Source organism: Xiphophorus hellerii, chromosome 5 (genome assembly GCF_003331165.1).
Source record: "Xiphophorus hellerii strain 12219 chromosome 5, Xiphophorus_hellerii-4.1, whole genome shotgun sequence".
NCBI classification, from domain to species: Eukaryota; Metazoa; Chordata; class Actinopteri; order Cyprinodontiformes; family Poeciliidae; genus Xiphophorus; species Xiphophorus hellerii.
The window spans coordinates 24184077-24198928 of NC_045676.1; the positions used below are offsets into that span (position 1 = coordinate 24184077).

At 38.4% G+C, this 14852-nt stretch overlaps 1 protein-coding gene across 3 annotated transcripts in view; it reads left to right on the top strand.

The window, feature by feature from the left end:
• add3a (adducin 3 (gamma) a) overlaps positions 1 to 14852 on the top strand; it is a 109204-nt gene that overhangs the window by 10586 nt on the left and 83766 nt on the right. Inside the window, exons 2-3 of one of the 3 annotated variants that reach the window (XM_032563555.1) lie at positions 8101 to 8137; positions 8274 to 8317. The exons of 1 other annotated variant lie outside the window; for it this stretch is intronic. The gene's annotated coding sequence lies outside the window, so the exon portion shown is untranslated. The remainder of the gene's footprint in view (positions 1 to 8100; positions 8138 to 8273; positions 8318 to 14852) is intronic. One more of the 3 variants, XM_032563558.1, reaches the window with a different exon arrangement.

Here is a 14852-nt window from a genome sequence, read left to right on the forward strand (position 1 = left end):
GTCTTCATGGGTGCCGACGGAGCTCCTGCACAGCATAGCATGAAATTAGATTATGTCATTACAGATGATGCGGTGTCAGATTGGTAGAAAGACAATTATTCACCTGAAAGCATCTTTTGTTTTTTTTTTGTTTTTTTTGCACAGCATTAAAATACATAATAGTGTTGAAATCTCAACAGGTTATCTTCCACATAATAAAAGGCCTGTACAGAGTAGTACCACCCTTTTCCACTAGCACCTCTAAAGCATGGCTCAACTCGGGTCACAATTTGGATGTTTTTTTGTTTTTTCACTACAATTAAGTTATCAACTCTATTGGGTGGGTTTGTCGCTTTAGGACAGCACCAGAGTCCAAAAAGTAGCGCAAGGTAATCTGTGCACAAGACTAACACGACACAACGCAACAATGGAGGACATGGCTGGTACCAAATAACCACTGGCTGTGGAACGCCTCTAATACTGAGTAGCTGAAGAGAGCCTTTATTTAAAACAGCTTAAGTAGACTTGTTCACAGTCTGCTGCAATGCCATCAACTTTTCTCTCATTTCCTGCTGCAATGTCTTGTTATATTATAAGCAAAATTGAAAACTGTGACCAAACGCCACAGTTTGGTCACACGTAAATCTTGTGTTTATGTACCAATTTCATGCTGAGGTCATTGTTCATGCTGCACTAACAGCATATATGTGCCATCTTCTTGTACTTCTTTTTCTCTGCTGGAGGCTTGTTTTTTTATTAGTGACGCATGTTGCATTTGGTTCAAAATCCCCCTTCCTCCTAACCCTCGCACTTCAAAACAATCTCTATATTTGTCTGTGGTGTGTGTTTTCCTTAATGTGTGCATGTGAAGTACATTTATGTCTTTATTTAATTGGACCGCTAACATTTGATTGGGCCCAAGTGGTTTTGCCTTGTGGTTGTTTAAAATTGTACACATTGTTTCCAATGAGCTGGTTCTGTTTCTACAGTAGGTTGTTATATTGTCATTAGAAACCGAAGCAGCAGTATTGGATATATTATTGTCTACATTTTACATAACATTTAAAACATAGATTTTTCTTGAAATGATCTAAAACATGCATATTAAAATGTTAGTTACAGTATACTGAGAGCACATACAGCACCACCATCTGCCACAGCTCCTCTGCCACCATCATTACTTTTTCATTGCAAATGGGAACCTGGTGAGCCTGAGCAGAAATAAACAGGCTGAAGCAGATTTCAAGCTGTCACACCCAGTGTTCCCAATGTGTTACAAGTTTCAGTTACTCAAGGAGCAACATTGCATTACATCCTGTGCATTCAGTTTGCAACAATGTACTTTGTGAAAGACAGATCCACCCTATAACTGTTTTGGCTAAAAACAAAAGTGCAGTTTGTTGGTTAGTGTATTGATTTCAGCTGGTTGTACTCTCACTAGCTTTAGTTTGAGGTTACAGCAATATTTAATCACTTTTCTAAAATCATGGACTTTAGAAAAGTCCATGAAAAGTCAGGCATAATAGATTGTTCATAGATTGTTCGACAGAGTTATATGTCCATCAACTTTAAGTTGAAATCTTGTTTTTCTTATTTCATTGAGGCAAGGAGTCACCCAACAAATATACTGCTTACATGAAAAGGTCACTGTCCTGAGAGTTCTGACACACACACACACACCCACACCCACACACACACGCCCACACACGCACTTTGTTTCCACTGAGGATGTATCTGGTTGGAGCCATGGAAAGATACCCTATCAGATGTGCTTGATGATGTGTCACATGTCTTGGACTGTTGTCGCTGGATGGGAAGTATGCAAAGGCAGAATTTCCTTTACCTCAGCAGAGGAAATCACGGGATGCGACCCAGCCTTTGTTTTCTGTCTTCTCAGGATGGTCACAGATACATGTTGGGTTGGTGGCTAGAGGGGGAAAAAAAATAAAAAAAGCACAAACATGAGGCTGTTAAACATCCTTTCTTACTGTGTTTCTGCATGCTGCATGGACTGCTGTGTTGGTATAGTATTTCTCTAATGGTTGTTTTCAGCTTTAAGTGATGTCATCCATCTTGGGATCAGGAAGGCTTTGCTACTGTGGCCTAGAGTTGATGTTTTGAGTTCTGGCCAAATTCTGATGCTATTCCCTGGAAAATCTGCTTCATGGCCTTGGGACTTAACAGAGAGTGGAAAGTAGAAGAAATAGGCTTGTTGTTGAAGCGTAGGGTTAAAGTTTTTAACATATGAAGGATTTCTATAATGGACCGATCTGTAGTTTTGCAGTCCTCTTGAACCCTTTCTTCAGCAAGGCTTTCTTGTTAAAACAGCTGTTTGGTGCACTGAGGGGTTTAGCAACACACCTGGCTAAAAGCACAGTAGAATAAGCAATACCTGGCTAATGAAAAGTGTATTTTAGTTTTAGTTACACAAATACAGTAAGTATTCAAAAAGTACAAAACAATCCGTAATAGCAGGATAAAATGGTAGAATGAACACCACTTTTCTATACCCTGTTCAGCTTTTCTCTTACCTTCTGAAAGTATAAATACTGTTTTTGAGCTGCACACAAAATGCACAAATATGTTTATTTTTATTTTTTTTCTCCTACATTTGTAATTGTATTTCCAGGGCCTCACAGAGGAGCGGTTAGCATCACTGTTGCCTTGCAGCAGTAAGGTCCTGGGTTTGAGTTTGCATGTTCTCCCTGTTCATGTGTGGGTTTTCTCCAGGTACTCTGGCTTCCTCCCACAGTCCAAAAACAACAAACCGAACAACATGCATTGTTGTTAAGTTAGTTGGTCTCTCTAAATTGTCCTCAGGCGTGAGTACATGCATAGCTTATGTCCTGCGATGGACAAACAACGATGGACGATTTCAGGGTGCATCCGGCATCATGGCCAATGGCTGCTAGGCGCTAGTCCCCCCTCATAACCCTTTGGTTGAAAGAAAAAAAATGTAATCTAAACCTTCTAAACTCACACACCGACATCAGCTGAATGGTGCTTCATGAGACAGATTTCACTTCGATGAGAAACAACATGTTTTAATATTAGCCACGAGATTAAATTCATGCTGTTGTCTGACGATAAAAATGACTCTTGGCTCCACCAAGTCTGAAACCTGGAAAGCTTGAAGGTCTCAAACGTTTATGAACCCATTTGTTCATAATTTGGATAATTATATTGTTGGTCTAGGATGGAGAGGGTTTAGTTGCTCAGAGGTCTTCTTTCGAGTATTTATGCTTATTCTTCTGCGGATTACATTTTAATCCGAACAGATTTATTTAATAGCAGAGACTAGGGAGTGTTTGCTTCCTGATTGTTCACTCGCAGACAGAGGATTCTTTAATTATATTTGAACTATTCCAGCGTTTTCTGTGTGTGCCTTGGTCAAAGTGTGTTTTATGTTACTGAATTCAAAAGAACGTCAAGTCTCAACGGCTGATTCTAGCAACAAACTGATCACAAATTTGCAATTCATTTCTCAGAATGTGCTGCTAAATGTTTCCATCTATAAAAAAATAATGTAGCATAACCACCTTTAAAAAAAGTAAGAGAACAATGTTGTGGTGCTATAAATGAAGCGAAAATTAAGGAATTGTTTTTGAGGGTTATTTTTTTATATATATATTATGCGACTTTAATCACATAAAGAACACTGGCTGATTGTTGCCTTTATCACTTTTGTGTTGCCAACATGTTGTGCCTCTTTAATAGATTCGGCTAATAGACAATGCGAGTCCCTTTTAATAAGAACAGTTTTGAATTGAATTAGATTTGTTGACGCAGTGAAACAAATGCTACAATGAGCTGTGATGTTCTGCTGGCAGCTCTTTACCCAACGCAGCTCCTTTGGGGGTAGATGAGTGGTTGCACAAACACTCACAGACCTGAGCTGCCGTCTTTGTCAACCTTTAATATAACTGATTCACCTGTGATTGTTTCTCTGGGGAAATCAGTCTCCGCAAAACAGCTGAACCGTGATTATTCAGATTTATTCATTTATTACTTTAATAAAATGTTCTGTTCTGTTTCCTGCTGAATAAACACAGCCTGACATTGAGTCTTCTCTGCCAGTTTGGTAGCTGGGTTAGGCAGAGGAACGGTGGTCAGCTCTGTTTTGTCGCAGCAATTCGCAGCCTGAGTTCATATGTGTGGTTTCTTTTCTAGATTCCTGCCACTTTCCAAAACATTAGACTGTTGAGTTAATTGGTTACGGGGTGTGTGTGTGTGTGCGCGGTTGTTTGTCCCGTGTGTCTTTATTACCCTGTGATGGACAGGCGACCTTTCCAGGTTGTCCTCCCTCTCGCCCAGTGACTGCTGGAGAGAGGCACCAGTCTCCCCGACAAAAGGCGGGTATAGACAACTGGATGTTCTGTATAATATAAAAATATAACACTTATTACATTTATTTTATTCATAGCTTTTTCATGGTCAAAATTTGCCATTTTACAGCCTGTTGCCTTTTCAAATCACTCACCTCTCTTCTGTAAAATATTGGGTTTCATTTGTGTTTCTGTTTTGTTCATTTCCTTATTGCTTGTTTACCTTTCTTCCATCTAGCCATATTCAGCTCAGTTTCTACATTCATTATTGCTCAACAGGTTTTGCCATGTTTAGTTTTACTAGTTTAGTGTTTCACAATAAGTTCGTCCTTTTTTACTTGGTTACCTAGCTTATTACTTGTAATTTTGTATTTCTTCCATTTAGATCTATTTCCCCCCCTTTTGCTTCTGGACCAGGGTTCTTCTGTTGCCAACCCATTGTTTCCCTGTGACTCTGCCCGTGTGTCATGGCCAGCGTTTTTATAAGCCTCCTTTTCATTTTTTAAGTTTAGATGCTCTGTTTTTCCCACAAGTGATCACTGGATCTTTTACAAAACCTCAAACCAGACTCTTACTAAAAAAAAAAACAAAAACAGAACATTATCAGAGAACGACAGCGTCTAAAGGAGATCAATGAGGATTTGCGTGACAAAACGTCTCATCTGTGGAATTTAATGGTACCAATTTAAATTTACTAATTGTAAGTCTGACCTGTTATTGATCCATATGGAGTGATGACACTGAACAAATAATGAGTTAATAAAATAGAAGTTCTCAGAGCGTGTCTGGGTTTTATGTAACGGCGCTAAAGAGGGTCGTGCTGCGTTGCAGGACAGTCACGTCTGCCAGATCACCAAGGCCACGGCAGCGGTCAGCAGAAACACTCGTTATGTAACTGTGCTGGTTTCTCTCGTCTCCCTGCATCTCCCCTCCAGTACGACACGATCTGTCTGACAACTCCAGGGCTTTGCTAATGCAGTCGTATTCAACAAATTAGAGTTTTATTGAAAAGTTCATATTAGTAACTCAGTTCATTAACTGAAACGCATACAGATTAATTACACACTGAAGGTTTTCAAGCCTTCATTTCTGTTAACACCTCATGGAAACGCGACATTTACGATTAGGGTATTGTATCAGAACAATAAATACATATTTTAAGATAGAAATGTGGGCTTGATAAAATGTATGTTTGATATTAAGATTATTTTCAGACAGATGCTCTTCAACCCCTCCAGCTCTAAGTGGACATGTAGTGCAAAAATACTTTTAAAAAAAAATTATTTACATTTTTTTAATTCTGTGAATTATTCAGTAACATTTCAAATTCACATTATTACACGCAGAACTTGTACTACTTTTCTAACCTAGGAGAAGAGAGTTATATGACAAAAACATCTAATCATTTTAGTAAGAAAATCGACAAATAATGACTTCGTTCACCGGTTGTCAATACAAAAACATTGCTCTTGGAGAAAACTCCTAGGATATTTAGTTGAAAAAACTAACAAAAATAATACTTTTGTGTTCCAACGTAGCCTTATAAAATATTTACACTGCAAGAGAGGATCTGTTTTACCAGTAAAAATACTTTTTATTACAGTCATACAGCCTCTGCTGTATTCCTTTTAATTTTGCAGTCCAACTTTCAATGATCTAAATAAGCATAAATCTGAACTATAAATAAATTAAGTAAATTAATAATCTGACCAACATCTACATCAGCCAATGATCTCAAAAATCTTCTGCCTAACTTCATTTCTGCGACCACCAACTTGAAATGTCCTGTAAACGTTTGTAGGCCTCCTATTTTCAACCCCCTGGAATTGTTCCAAATATTTTTGAAGTGTTATTTGGGACCGGTCCCAAAACTCCCCGCTGACAAGTTATCATCATCATCATCATCTTCATGGAAGTCAGGCTCAGTGACCTCAACAAAAACACAGCTCACATGTCATCAGTCAGCTCTTGTTCTCCCATGGCGAGCTGTGCTGCTTGGTGTTGACACAGTTGGTGTTTTTGTGGATGACACAGATGATCACTGAGGGAAAACCGATTCCTCTGGGCTTCCTGCAGTGTGATGGTAGTGTCGGTGCAGAGCGTAAACTACAGTGGAATGGAACAGAAAATAATAGACCTTTGTTGTACCTCAGTGGAGAAATTCAGGTGTACCAGCAGCAAAGTGACAGACGAGTCCAAGCATGTAGACATTACACAAAAATAACATTTCCAAAAGGGAATAATAACAGACTGTACTTTACAACATAGTCAAATACTTTTCATTTATCAAATATAACATAATCTGATTATTTTAAATTTTTTTAAAAGTGCAACAGAGTAGGATTACTTTTTTAAAAGTACAAAATATGCATCAATATTTGTGTGTTAAAAAATCTTTTTTTTTTAAATGAAGAAAAAAAACAAACAAACAAGGATGTGCAAAAAACAGCAGCAATGTTGATGGATTGAGGAAAAACTTCAAATAAGAAGTTTTTGAGGTTCTTGCTTAAGCAGTGACATTTATAAAGTCTACCAGCTGCGGGGAGGAAGGATCTACGTAAACGCTTTTTTGTGCACCTAAGATGCAACAGTTGATCACCGAAGGAGCTTTGCTGTTCAGTCAATCCACTTTTATCAAAATTCTTAAAAAAATAAAATAAAACTGGTTAAGGCATCAAATGAAGCTGCAGAATTAAATGGTGCAAAATGGAATCGTTAATCATTTTCTAGATCTGTCAAGAATACAATCATTGAACCTCGTAACTGAGGTAACGCACTTCTGAATCTAAACTTCTGCTGAAGCGTTTATATCTCTTGAACTTCAAGTTTTCTCACATTATATCAGCAGAATTTAATGTATTTCATTGGTAGTTTATGTGATAAACCAAACACCAAAGTGACCGATAACTGTGTGGTGAAAATTTCTTATGAATAAAATTCGAAAAGTGTGACATGCATTTGACTTCAGCTTCTGATAACTGAAATCGAGTGCTGCCAATTGCCTACAGAGGCCCCCTTTATTTGAAAACTGAGTCCACCTGTATGTAATTGAAACTCAATATAATCCAGCTGCTTAGGGGAGGCCTCAGATGTAGTAGCGAACATTACAGCATCACGAAAGCAAACTAATAAAATAAAAAAACACAGCAGACAGACCAGGGAGAAGGTTGTTGAGAAAGTAAAACCAGGGTTGGGTTATAAAACAATATCCCAAACTTTGAGATATTTGACAATATTCTTCAGTCTAGAATCTGTGACCAGAATTGTGGCAATCCAGTCATCCAGTGACTGATCTTAAGCTATTTTGCAACGAATAGGTAAAAATTTAGTTTTTAGATTTGCGAAAAGGCCAGAGATGTTGCCCAACACACTCGCAGCTGTGATCCCAGTGGAAGGTACTTCTAAAAAAGCATGGGCTCATTGGGGATGAATACAATGTTTCTTTTCTAATCAGAATATTAAAAGCCATGTATTATTCTCCTTACACTTCCCAATCCTGTACAGCTTTGTGTTTTTTTTGTTTTTGTTTTTTTATAGCATAAAATCCGTGTAACGTATATCAAAGTTTGTGACTGCAGTGATAAAATGCTGAAATGTTCATGACGTATGAATACTTTTACACAGATATGAGTGAAGTTAAGATCATCTCATAGAACTTGTTAGTTGGACCTCTGGTCTTTACTTACACTTTGTTAAATTACAAAGTATGCTGAGATTTCAAGACCACTGAAGATGTTTTTCCTTCCATGAAAGCAAGAGATTTCCTCCTTTGTGTTTTTGTTCCTCTCCATTTCAGGTCTCAGAAAACTCGCGGTGGATGAACGGCATTCAGAGTAAATGCTTATTTCTGCCACAAGCTTGTTAAATTTCTTAACCTTTAGATACCTACTGTGGTTTTACTGGTTGCAAAAGTCCTTCAAGACTGAAACACATGAAGTAAAAAAACTTTTTTCTTCTTCTTTTTTGTAGCTTACAAGACGTGACTAAGTTGAGAGAGCAATCCTTTCTAAGAGGTAAGAATTTCATGGGTCTCATTCCAGCTACTGAACTTTCACACCTGTGGATTAGAGCGACTGCACTGCTCTGTTTAGAGTATTTCTTCACACATAGCAAGTACAGGAGGTTGGAAATAAAGTAAAAAAAGGGAAATGTTGAAGTGAAGTGCTCCATGAGGCCTTCCTTCCCTCAGCTTCCCATCTTTCCTCCTCTGTGGTTTCTGCCGAGGACACAGCAGCCACCAGGAGGGAAGTTTTGGGCTCTTTTTTGGAAAACCTTGAACAAATGACAACGCTTTGGTTTGCGCTTAAAGGGATCCACAATAGACTGTACTGTTTTCACCTAAATGAAATATTTAGATTTGACAAACATTTCATTTAGATGTGAAAACAGTACAGTAATTAAACTTTAGGCTGCTTAGTTTTTTATACATTTTAATAAAACATTGTCACACGAACGCCGTCATCATGTATTGTCACACGAACGTGCTTAGTCTCTCATCAGTGTCCATCGTTCTCTGTTCTCCTCAGAATATGCTCAAACCATCATCTATTGCAATCTCTCCTTCATTATCTTGCTCTGTTCCCCGCTCCAATCAGATGATCACTCCTGATTTGTGTCCCTTGTGATCCTCTTTGTTCTACAATATTATCATGATTGCATCCCTATCTCTCCTGTGGCAATGGAATGTGGCTCAATCTCTAAGGCCTGAAACAACGAGACGGGGATGGAGCCCTGAAGCCGAGCGGCTTCACATGTGACTAACAAAGTAAATCTATGATAATACGTCAATATAACATTCACCTGTGTGCGCGCACGCATCTGTGTGCGAGCATGCAAGCGGCTAAAAGAGGTGGAGGAAAACGCGATCATTTCTTCCTTGAAGTACTTTGCTTGTACGTTTTGAAAGGAAGAGGAAAACAATACATAAAATCACAACCAGAGAACTGCTTTGGTGTTCTGAGTTTCCCATCCTCGTCATTTTCAGCCCAGATATTAAAACACCACTTGCACACCTGTCGGCTGATAAAATCAACTTTGTTGCTACTTTTGATGGTTAAATTGAATCTCCTCCTTTGTCTTTTATCATCTTCTGAGTTTTTGCATTTTCCTCAGCCTTCATCATTTAGTTTGCTTGCACTTACACACGACTGCGTCCTTCATTTTCTATCCTGTCCGAGTGTCCAACTTGTGCCTTTGTTTGGTTCATAACGGTATTAATGAATATTATTTTGTGAATATTGTGAAGAAAAACATACTACAGACATTATCTATCTAATCAAACAGCAAGCGTGTACAACCTCACCAGATTTAACAGAATATAAATCCCATATTTAACTTTCAAGATGTGAGCTGGTCATTTCTAAACGTATACTTTTTAGTGTAAGTGTGAAGCAGGTATGTAGAATATTTTATTATTATTATATTTTATTTCCCATGAGGTTCCCATCAGACGGTTATCTCTCCTCAACTGGGTTTGGTTTCCTTAGCAAACTTCCATCTTGCTCCTGCCAACGATGTGGAAGGGTTAGCTGAAGCGCTAGGCCAGTATTAGCGTCATTTTTCTCTGTTTCGATATGACTTGCGGATTATTCGACTGGCAGCATTTTTAAACGCTGTTCCGGCTAATTGCCTGTGGAAGAATGACATCTCTGCTTTATAAAGTTAATGCTTAGCTGTCATAACTTTCTGCTCTCGCAGCTGTGCTCTGTGCTTCCAACACAGCAAGTTTTCATCTGAAGGAGACCTGCCACAGATGCAGACACAAAGAGAGACGCGTCGCCTTTTGCTGCGCTTTTATCTGCGTTGGTGTAATTATTTTACAAGCCTCTTCCGTGGTTTTATTCATGTGGTGTCATAGCAAGCTGGCTAATGCTACGCTGAGCAAGGATAAAACTTGTCTCACTCGTACAAGTGAGGATGGGTGTTGAGACATCTTATATTAACATTTGCTACTGTTGTAGTGAATTAGCTCTTCAGTCTTTTTACCCTGACCTTGCCCCATGCTCCCCACTAAAGCTGACATCTTTGTGATTTTGAACTTGTTCCCCATATTAAATGACAACCACAGCTAAGCTGTGTGGCTAAGCTCCTAATGCTCCAATTTATAAAGTACTCCACAATAGAAAGGAGATTAGCAGCTGTCGATGTAATCCCTTAATGAGTTTCATTGTGATTTCTATGTTCAGTTTCTCCTGGGCTGATGGCAAAAATTTAGATGCAATGAATAACTTAATCAGCTTTGACTTGTGACATGTTCCCGGGTGGACTTTTTTTAACGTCGTTAAGTCTTTGTTTTTGCTTTCTTGTTGTTCCTAAAATAGCATAATAAAACTCTGAACTTCGCTCTTAAGCTCCAATATACTCACCAGTTAATTGTACTTAATTCCTGTCTGTTTTTATTTAACTGACTCTGCAGTGATGATTTGTGAAACAAATTCCCAATTTCTTCAGAATGTTGTTTTTTCTTCTTCACTGGGTCATTCTTGTAAACTGGTCTGATGTGACTCGCGTTTGGGAGAACATGAAAGTGAAAGAGAGGGAAGGACGTTGCATCCTTAAAAGAAGCTAATGGATGCCAAACTGTTAATATAAAGGTTGAGAAAAAGCCGCATACACAAAGGAAGAACCCTGAGACGGGTAGTAACTTTACTCGTAAACCGTTTATACAAATGAGTCTCAGACTTTCCGTCTGTCTTTTTCTGTCTGCTGGGGTTTTTTTCTCCCCCCTTTTTTTATTTTCACTTTTCTTCTCTTCAGTCTCTCTTAGCCATTCCTCCATTTTTAATTTCTCCAAATTTTTGCACTTGTTCTCGACTGAGTGGTGGTGCAGACATGCTGAAATTGTGTGTGTAAATACTGGTCTTCTTTGCGTTTGTTGCCATCCTAAACTCCAGATAGTGAGTAGCATGGAATCTAAATAATATTATTATTATTTGTTACAAATGAAGCAGTTTTTCATATTACTATTGAGAACACTCATACCGAAGTGACAATGAATTTGTGATTTGTTCCAACCTATAAATGCTTGAAACCATCTTCCTCTAAAGTAAGTGTTTACGTTTTGACTGCTACAGCCTCCTGTGACGGAGAAAAGATGCAGAAAAACTAAAATAAACAAAACAAATCCTCCAAAAACAAACTATTAAACTATTAAGAATAAAACAAGAAGGATCAGACAACCACTGATAAACTGGTCACATGATGAAGACAAGTGTACTGATTGCAGATGAAGTAACTCTGAGCTACAAAAACTTCTAATGTTTTAAATGTACAAAAAAAAACCTCTGCAAAATAACATAAAACTACTTAAAAGTCAGGAAAATAACTTTTTTTAAAATGCAAAATCAAACAGAAGAACTCCAATATCGTCATAACCAGATCTGTCTACAATTCACCGGACAGGTAGATTTAAATCATATTTCCTGAGAAAAGGTTAATTACAGCAACATTTATTTGGCAAGGATAAACTGACTAAATTGAACTTGCTTATTCCTCGCTCTCGCCTCGACTGACTTCCACTGATCTCCGTCAGCTGATTATTTATCGTCCTTTCCAAGAACTGACACACTCCTGATTCTCAGATACAAACGGTTTTAATTACACTCCAAGTGGGAGTTTTCCTGATAAATAACAGCTGTCTCCTTTGTGCCTGGCTGACGAGAAACAGATTTTGTTGGTTTGTGCGCGCTTGTGTCGGTGCTAATTGTTACTGTGCTGGTTTGGGTTGGAGCTTTAAGGCCACATTTGATATGATTTGTCATATCTTGATTGCTGTTGTGTTAGGATGGGGGGGAAAAAACAGCGACGGCTGTGATCTTACCGATGCGACTCTGGATCTTCTGGTTTGTGGATACGTGAGTGTTTGCTCACTGATTGGTGTGGCTGAGGAATGTTAAGAAGAGACTATTGAATTTCAGTGCTTTCATGATGTCATTCAAAGTAGGAACTCTAAAAAGGATGCAGTCACCGATTGGAGTACAAACGAGCAAAACGCAGCATATTTCACCGCTCTAGTAGGAGTGCTGGCGCGAAGACGCACATTTCAACTCACTCAGGGAAATTTCACTTTCAGCTCTCTTGGCCTTTGGAGCTCTTGCCGAGCAGAGAGGCAACAAATGACAGCTTTGTATTTTAGGAGGCTGGGAAAGTGGGGCAACACTGACACACACACACGCACACACGGATGCACACGCCTGCACACGCACACAATCTGACAGTGTCAAAGCCAGTGCCCAGTTCTGTTTTGCTCAATAGGCTGATTCATTGAGGCCTCCTCATGACTCTGGAAGAGAAAATGGAGTTGCGGTGAAGGGGAGGATGAGCAGTCAGGAGTGTTGCAGCTCAGCACTGTGAGGCTGACATGACCTGGCAGTGGTCAGCGTGTGTTAAATAGGAGGCCGTAATGACCCGACACACTGTCTATACGAAAACAAACTCACCTTATCAGAGTCTTTGTTTGCATGGACCAGTAATAATAGTTTTAATTGTGTAAATGTTAAAACGAAGTAGAAACTACCCATTGGAATTTAGGGATCATTTAACCCTTTCATGCATAGCGGTCACTGCAGTGGGCAGTCATGTACAAGCCATTTTCTTGTTTCTTGTGGATTTTTATGTTGTAAATGAACTCACTAGTGCATCATACAACACACTGCCAACTACTGGCCGTCCACTGCAAGTACAATAAAGTTTTTTGTTAAATCCAATATGGCAGACAGACCGACCCAGTCCCTCCTTCTACTGTAGAGGACTCTTACAGGTAAAAATATATATATATATTGTGACATCAAGTAACCCCTAAAGACCAGAAAATCGCAACTGATCACCTAAAAAAAAAACAAATCTAGAAAATTTTTTTATTTTCTTTACAAACTGATTTCCTACCTTTTTTTATACCTTAAGAAAATCAAAAACACTTTGGAAAACAAAATCCTGACCTAAAGTATCACAATTCATGCATGAAAGGGTTAGAAATTGAAATATTTCCATAAGCATTATAGGAATTGTGTGAATCAGTATCAGTAATTAGTAATTGGAGACTATTTGAGCAAACCTTGCCACACACATAGATATAAGCCATTTGTTTTGAAGGTATTCATTTTTAAATTAGTTTTTTTTTCCCCCCTTTAATCCCCAAGGAAATTTTCTCTCCATTTAAATTTTCCCTCAATAACCTCAGATAACAAGAATAAGGAAATTTCAACAGTCCATAACAAATATTTCATAGATTAGGTTTTTTTTGTGTGTGTGTTTTTTTTGTGGGGACAGTGAGCTCTTTCCTCTTATGAGAATTTTTATTTCGTGGTTTCTGAGCGACTTCTGAAACAGTCTTCAACAGGCTAACTCTGAATGCTTCTCTGACGACCATTTCCAGTTTGGGTTATAGTTTCCAACTCTCCGGAAGAAAACCAGAATGGTATGCACGCCCACAACATGCTGGCTGGTAATTGGAAACCTCAAATATGTTTTGAACTTACACTGTGGCTTAACTGTAGTCTTCATAAATAATGTAAAGTTCTTTCTTTTTTGTTTCCTTTGTTGATAGCAAAAATAGTCATCTTGGTCTTATTTACCAATTGCCTCAACATTTAGGGGATGATTGGAGTATTTCATGATCGAGCCATGCAAGGACTTGAAAACATTCCCCTACTGTCGGTCCTTGTCTGCTCAGCCTCAACAGAATCTAAGCATGTATAAATTAATTTCACCACCTTTATATTTAATTAACTTAAAGTCTGTAAGATTGGCAGCAGAAAGTTGTTCTCGTGAGGATTGTTCTGAACAGAAACGCTCGACGCTGAAGCGCGTTTGTCTGGATTTCTCTTTGACTGAATCTTTCAATCTTGCTTTATGACTTAATGTCTCCCTCTGGATCGCACTGAGATGAAACTGAATGTCGATCACTCTTACAGCCTGTATTTAATTACTGTGAGCCTTTTTGTTTAACACGATATCGGTAACATTAGGTTTATTTGGCCTTTTCCCTTTGGCTTTCATTCAAATGAAAAGAACTCCACTAAATTAGAGCTAAAGTAAAAGACCTAGATATAAGGATTACGCTTGGAGCCTAATTTCATGTCATAATAATAAACACCTCCCAGTCTTGTTCCAGATATGAACTCATTAGGGGACGCTGTTATTTTTTTGCTGTCACAATGCATCGAAGTCAATAATGAACAGATGAAGCAGACCTCCCTGCATCCCACCACACTTGGTCCGAAACGCCCCCCCCCTCTCCACCTGAGACTTAGATGAGGTTTAAAAAAATGTTCTGTATAATTATCAAAGCCAGATGCTTGGGGCCATTTGTCATGTTAAATTATTACAACAGTCCACATTTGCTCATTAATATTGCATTAGGGACAGAATTGTTGACATCTTACAGGGGAAAAAAACCTCATGAGTTTATGAGGTGGCTCAATAAATAATGTACAATATAAAAAAAAATAATAATTTCAAGCTTTTATCTAAAACTAATTTATTGGTATAAATCTGGTAGTTAGTGCTCGTCTTACAGTCACAGGCTCTGGGTATCTTACTGTCATTGAA